This window comes from Chrysochloris asiatica, unplaced genomic scaffold (assembly GCF_000296735.1).
Source record: "Chrysochloris asiatica unplaced genomic scaffold, ChrAsi1.0 scaffold00185, whole genome shotgun sequence".
Classification (NCBI taxonomy): Eukaryota; Metazoa; Chordata; class Mammalia; order Afrosoricida; family Chrysochloridae; genus Chrysochloris; species Chrysochloris asiatica.
In genome coordinates, this window is record NW_006408703.1 from 5,868,126 (window position 1) to 5,876,003 (window position 7,878).

The window sequence follows — 7,878 nt, forward strand, 5'->3', positions numbered from 1 at the left end:
CAGCAGCTGTGCCAATGCAGCCCCATCAGAACCATGCCCTATGCAGCACCACCCACTGGAAAGTAGCCAATACCAATTTGATGAACTTGGCCTATACTTATGGATGTAGTAGCTCAAAATACCAACTGAGAGGGAAGGAGTCTTCTCATCACGTATCAATCCTATCTCCTCTGTATATAGGGTAGATACTGTTGGCAACTTAGACATTGGCTACCTGAAATGAGGAGGCAATAAAGGCACAAAGTGACTGGCTTATATGTTTTAATATGGGAATTTAGTTTAAGAGTGTGCAGGGGAAGGTAAAATCCCCACTGAACAATATCCATCTTGATAGATTGGTGTGGTGAAAAGAGATGGGGATACAATGCTTATGATTCAATAGTGAGTAATTGTTATCATTTACAGTTCAATATTATAGTAATTGCGACTGTCATATCTATAAAGGTAGAAGTTTTGTAACAAAAATAGGGGAGTAGTTAATCTTACAGTACAGAAACAGAAGATCCTAGGACTATCAAGGAAGAAGAGCACAGGTACAATGCAGGACCCTATTGAGAGAAGCAGCAACACTAGAGATGAGGACATGGAGAGAGGGAGTAGCTGAGGACTCTGTACTCATGGAAAGAGAGGGACTGGATGCTGGTGGCCAAATTGCAGAATGTGCCTTTTGGTTGTTTAAATTATTATATATTCCTGAGTGTTTTTGTGTATATCTCCCCACCCCCAACAAAACGAAACAAAACAAAAAACAGAGGAATAGAAGCAAATACTGCTGAATAATGATGCACGGAGGATATTGTAATCATTGCAATGAAATGATGGTGTAAAGCCAATGTTCTCCCATGCAAACTATCAATAAATTCAAAATAAAAACTTAAAAAAAAAAATCAACCAAACAAAAAACACACACATGGAAACAATTAGTCCAGTGGACTATTGGACCACTTTAGTATCAGTCTCCAAGACACTAAGACCAGCAGAATTATACAGAGGTTCCCAGCTACTTCAATCACCTACTCCAAATGGGATTACAAATAGAAGGTCCTGGATAGAGTGGGAAAAAATGTGGAAAACAATTCACAATAAAAAACACTATGCTTACTGATTAGATAGGGACTTGGGATAGTGATCCTATGAAACCCCAGATACTATGACCCTTCATTACCCACCAAATCTGGAACTGAACTCAGCCCTGTGGTTCAATGTTCAGACAAACACTGATGAGGAATTCCAACTTTAGAATAACGAGCCATTTAAGATCCAAATGGCAGTATTTATACAAGGACAAAGTTCAAGGAATTAGGAAAGAAGGAGGAATAGAAACAGGAAACAGGGAAGAAGTGGAATCAGTGTTGGTACATTGAAGAGATTGTAATCATGAGACAAAACAAAGTAAGTATGAGTTGTTGAGTGAAAAACTGATGATCTGCTCAGTAAAACTTCACCTAATTTATAATAAAAAGTTACATATACAGAAAGTGGTTATGAATTGGGCTGCTAACCCTCAGGCTCAGCAGTTCTAAACTACCAGCTGTGCCAAGGGAGACAAATGAGGCTTTCTGTTCCCATAAAGATTTACAGCCTCAGAAACCCTGTACAAGGTCGCTATGATTAGGAACCAACTCCGAGGCACATAACAACAACAATATATAGAAAGTAGAAAAAAAATGTTTCAAGATAAGGATATTTAGATTCTTTCAAATGTTGCACAAAAGGCCTATGAAAACAAGGAAGAATTCAGGAAAACACTACTTGAACAAACAAACAAAATAAATTAAATGAGTGGAGAAAATACAAAACCTACAAATAGAAACCCAGAAGATTAATACTAAGACTTCAGAAATGGACACTACATTGAAAAGGCAAAGGAGTAAATTTGAATAAATTAAAGCCTGAATGTCTTAGCTTGAAGAAAAATCTCTCAATATTACTAACCTAGAAGAAAAAATGAAGGAATGATCTTATGAAAAGTCTAAGATTCATGAAGAGGAATAGCTTACACATGACTGAAATTCCAAAGCAGAAATACACAAAGAAAAACACAGAAAAAGATATACTCCCCCAAAGAAAATAACCAAGAAATATCATCATCAAACTCTTCAAAATAAAAGGACAAGGGAAAAATTCTGATAGCAGCTTAGGAAAAATGAAAAGTTATCTATAAAATAGAACCAATAATACTACGCTTTGATATCTCAGAAGAAACCATGCAGGCAAGAAGACATATACAAAACTCTGAAAGAAAGAAAAAAAAAATTGCCAAGTAAGAATCATATACCCAGCAAAACTGTCTCTTAAATATGATGTTGAAATCAGATAAACAGAAATTAAAGGAATTTGTAACAACCAAACCAACTTTACAAAAATACTAGAGGGAGTTATTCGGACTGAGAAAAAAACAGCAGCAGACAACAATATGAGACTGACACACATGACAACACCACTCAGAATTCAATCTGAATATAAAAGCATTCAAAGTAAAACAAACATACAAGACTGAAAACAGGGAACCAGAGATACAAATTTTCAATGAATTCAACTACAAAGCAAAAGAAAAGTGGAGTTACAAAGCTTCCAAATTTCAAGGAAGTCAAGTAGATTACGAGATAAAGCAAACTGTTTTAAACTGTGAAAGAAAATAATAAGTTACAGGATAAGCTCAAAAAAAATAAAGGAAAACAATGAAGATTTAGCAAACACTGAAACAACAGCAATGAAGAAAATGACAAGAAAATACATAAACAAAATGAATGCAGTACATAAAATTAGGTGCAATAAAGAAGCCAGCATCAGACACAGACATACACATGCACACACACGGATGCACACACACACACACACACACAACAAACCAGAAAATGACAGCAATCAATATATGCCTATCAAAAATTACACTGAATGTCAATGGGTTAAATGCATAGATTAGCAGAATGGATAAGAAAACGGATCCTTCAGTATGTTGTCTATAAAAAATACATGCTAAAAATAAAAATAAAGAAATACACGCTGCACATAAAGGCAAAAAGAGATTAAAAATCAAGTGACTGCCCATCAAGGTAAACCTCCCTCTAAGACTGATACTCAAAGGGAACACTTAAGCAACCTAGTATGCTTGCTGGTGACCATGTGGGTCTACTTGTGTGTGGAAATGGGGGGAATGCATCAATCAAGACAATGACTGAATTGGGCCATGCTTCCATTGAAACCTATTAACTTCAAGACAGAGAAAAGTAGAAGATCTGGCTATTATGAAATTTGGGGAGATGTTTGAATTTCCAAGCTCAAGGACACTGATCTAGCCACTGGTAGCTAGAACTAAGAATGAAACAGCCAGCAGGTCTGAAGTGCAGGATGGTGTGCATGACCAAACTTATAACTAGTACCCATTTGACTTATCTTGGATGGCTAGCTGACCAGAACATGACCAAATGAAGATAAAGATACTTGATACTGTGCACAAGTGTAAATTGCTACAATTTGAACAACTGGACCTTGGTGTATGGATGCAGTTGCTCAAAATTCCAACCAGAATGGAAAGATTCTTCATATCAAGGAACAAGTTTGTTTTCTCAATGCACTGGATTGATAGAGATGGGTAATCTAGACAGTGACTACCAAAAATGGGAGGCTAAAAAGGCATGAAATGACTGATTTACAAGATTTCATGAGTATTCTTAGCTTCATAACAAAGTAGATAAGATCGAATCCCCACTGAATAGTTTTTCTCTTGTCCAGATGTATCTAGTGAAAGGGGAAGAGGGATGATGCTGACAGGATTTTATGATTTAATTGTGAGTAATTGTGAGGATTAATTGTGATGGCCACAACTAATATACAACTAAAGGAGGGGGTAGTTAATCTTTTATTTCAAGAACAGACAATCCCAGAACCATCAAGAAGAAAGAGCATGAGTGGATTGTGAGATCCTACCTAGAAAAGCAGTGCTAGCAGAGACAGTAGCAAAGGTGATGGTTTGGAGAGATAGAGCAGCTGCAGGCTCTAGGCCCAGGGACTGAGGAAGGCTGTGTGCCTGTAGGCAAAATCTGGCTTGCAGAATATGCCCTTAGGACATTTAAGTGAATACACATTTATTGGCTTTGTTCATTTGTGAAATAGAAGATGTAAAAGGGAAGCCATAGGGAGGAAGTAGGATAATTGTTGTTGCAGGAAAGGGATTGTAATCATTGAGATGAAATAAAGCATATAATTTGTTGAATATAAAGCTGATGAACCTGTCTGTTAACCTTCACTCAATTCAAAATAAAAAAATCAAATGATGGAAAAAATACCAAGTTAATAGAAATGAAAAATGACCAGGAGTGACAATATTAATAAACTTTGAGGCAAAAACCAGCTTGAGACAAAGAAGGACATTATCTCATGACTAAACAGTCAATTGAACAAGAGGACATAATCATAATACATATCTATGCTCCCAATGAAACAGGCTCAAAATACATATATGAAGCTCTAATAGAATTTAAGAAAGAAATAGACAACTCTACAATAATAATTGTTGTTGTTATTGTTGTTACATATGATGAGTCAGTTCTGACTCATAGCATCCCTGTGTAGGGTTTCTGAGGAGGGTCTGGTGAGTCTGCACCATTAAAATTGCAGTCTAAACCTTATCCTGCAGTGCCAGATCAAGACTCCACAATAATAAGTGGAGATTTTAATGCATCACTTTTGATGCAAGATAGAACAGCTTGAAATAAAAACTCAACGAAGGCACAGAAGAACTAAACAATGTAATCAACCAACTTGACCTCATAAATTTATAGAGTACTCAACCCAACAATAGTGCAATGTACGTTCTTTTTCAGCACAAATGGAACATTCTCCAGAATACAGTATATGCTAGATCACAAGTTTAAGAATACTGAAACATCCCAAACATCTTTTCAGATCAAAATGTTATAAAATTAGAAATCAACAATAGGAATATAAAAGGAAAAAAAAATCACACATATGGATATTGGATAACACTCTGCATAAAAGCTACTGTGTAACATAAGAAGGACGCAAGCATATTCTTTGAATCAAATGAGAATGAAAACACACATACTAAAATCTTTGGTCTATAGCAACAGTTGGACTTAGGGAACAAGTTATAGCAATAAATACACATATTCAAAAAGAAGAAAGAACCCAAATTAATGCAACATCTCCAACAATTAGGAAAAGAACAGCAAAGGAAGCCTACTGCCACTAAAAGAAAAGAAATAATAAGGATTAGAGCAGAAATCAATGAAACAGACAACAGGAAAGCAATAGAAAGACTCAAAAGACAAGAAGTTGGATTTTTGAAAAGATTAGTAAAATTGTTAATTGGGAAATCTAACAAAAGAAAAGAAGGAGAAGATGCAAATAATATGAATAAGAAATGACACAGTTGATGTAACAACAGAATTTACAAAAATAAGGATGGTGGTTGGTGGTTATGTGCTATGGAGTCAGTTCTGACTCAGCGACCCTGTACAGGGTTTCTGAGGCTGTAAATCTTTATGGGAGCAGAACGCCTCATCTTTCTCCCATGGAACAGCTGGTAGTTTTGAACTGCTGACCCTGAGGTTAGCAGCCTGATTCATAATTACTAACAGATTTGAAAATCTGGATGAAATGGACTAATTTTTAGAAAACACTAACTACCTAAACTAACTCAGATAGAAGTAGAAAACTTGAATAGAGCTATAAAAAAAGAAGAAATTTAAAAACTACAATCAACAACAACAACAAAAGTCTGGACCAAGATGGCTTTACTGGTGAATTCTACCAAATATTCAGAGAAGGACTGATACCAATTCTACTCAAACTTTTCCAGAACATAGAAAAGGATGGAAAACTCCCAAATACATTTCATAAAGAGAGCATAACCCTCATACCTTACTAAACCAGGCAAAGGCACCAATAAAGAAAGAAAACTATAGATAGACCTATGTCCCTCGTGAACATAGATGCAAAAATTCACAACAAAGCTCTAGTCAATAACTTATCAAAAATAGTACATCACAACAAAATGGGCTTTATATCAGGGATGCAAAGATGATTCAATGTTTAGCAAAAACAAACAATATAATACAACATGTAAATAGAACAAAGGAAAAGAACCACATGATTATATCGATCGATGCAAAAAAGACATTTGACAAATTCCAATATCCATTCCTAATAAAAACATTTAACAAAATAGGAATAGAAGGGAAATTTCTTGACATACTTAAGGGCACATATATAAATCCTGGTGTGGCGTTGTGGGTTAATGTGCCAGATTGCAAAGCTGCTTGAACTGCAAGGTTGGCGGTTCAAGCTCACCAGCTGCTCTTTGGAAACCCTATACAGGGTTGCTATGCGTCAGAACCTATTCAACGGCACTTAACAACAACAACAACAACATATAAATCCAACAGCAAACATTATTCTCAATGGAGAGAACTGAAAGCATGCCCTTTGTGAATAGGAACTAGATAAGGATGCCCTTTATCACCATTCCTATTCAATATTGTGGAGTCCTAGTGTGGCACTGTGGATAATGTGCTGGACTGCAACGTTGGTTTGAATTGCAAGGTCAGTGGTTCAAGTTCACTAGTCATCCTTGGTAACCCTGCACAGGATTGCTATGGGTCAAAACCAACTAGTAGGCACTTAACAACAACAACAGCAGTGTGGCACTGTAGGATAAGCAATGGACTGCTAACCGAATGGTTGGAGGTTCAAACTCACTAGCCAGTCCCTCCTATACAGGGTCACTGTGAGTCAGGATCTACTCAAAAGCATGTAACAACAACAACAATTTAATATTGTGTTGGAAATCTTAGAGGTATAGGCAAGAAAGTGAAAATGAAAGCAACTGTATTGGTAAAGAAGAATTAAAACTCTATTTGCAGATGATGTGATCATATATATACATATATATGATCATATATAACTATATATAGTTGTTGTTAAGAGCCTTCAAGTCCATTCTGACACATAGTGATTCTGTATAGGATTTCCAAGAAGCAGCTGGTGATGCTGAACTGCTGACCTTGTCCAAACTGACTTTGCAGCACAGCACATTAACTGACAGTGCCATACCAGGTCTCCAATCTTAAACACAGAAAATTCCAAACACGCAGCAAGAAAATTCTTCGAACTGATTGAAATATTCTGCAAAATAGCAGGGCACAAGATAAACAAACTCAGTCAGATTTCTTCACACTAATAAAGAGAGCTCTGAAAAGGAAATCAAGAAGATGATACCATTTACAATAACCACCCAAAGGATGAAATATTTAGGAGTCAATTTAACCAGAGAAATAAAGACCTTTTCAAAGAAAACTACAAGACACAGCTACAAGACACTACTATAAGAAACCAAAACATATTTGCAGATAGTACCCACTTGACCTGGCTTCCATGGCTGGATAACCAGAACTCTACTAGAAGAAGAAAGAAGAGGGAAGAAAAAAAAGAGTAACCAACTAAAAGTTGATGAACTTTACCTATACTTATGAGCCAGTTCCAGCTCATAGCAACCCTGTACAGGGTTTCTGAGGCTGTAAATCTTTACAAGAGCAGATAGCCTCATCTTTCTCCTGCAGAATTGCTGGTTATTTCGAACTGTTGACCCTGAGGTTAGCAGCCCGATTCCTACCCACTATGCTACCAGAGCTCCTTACTTATGGATTTAGTAGCTACAAAAAGGGAACAAATGTTTACAGCAAGTATCACTCCCACCCCCTCAGCACACAGGGTTGACAGGGATGGGCAACTTAGACATTGGCTACCCAAATTGAGGGGTTGGAGGCTATAAAGGCAAGAAATGACTGGCTTACAAGCTTTCAAGAGGGAGTCTAGCTCCAGACAGGGTGGGGGAAGGTAGAATCACCACTGAAT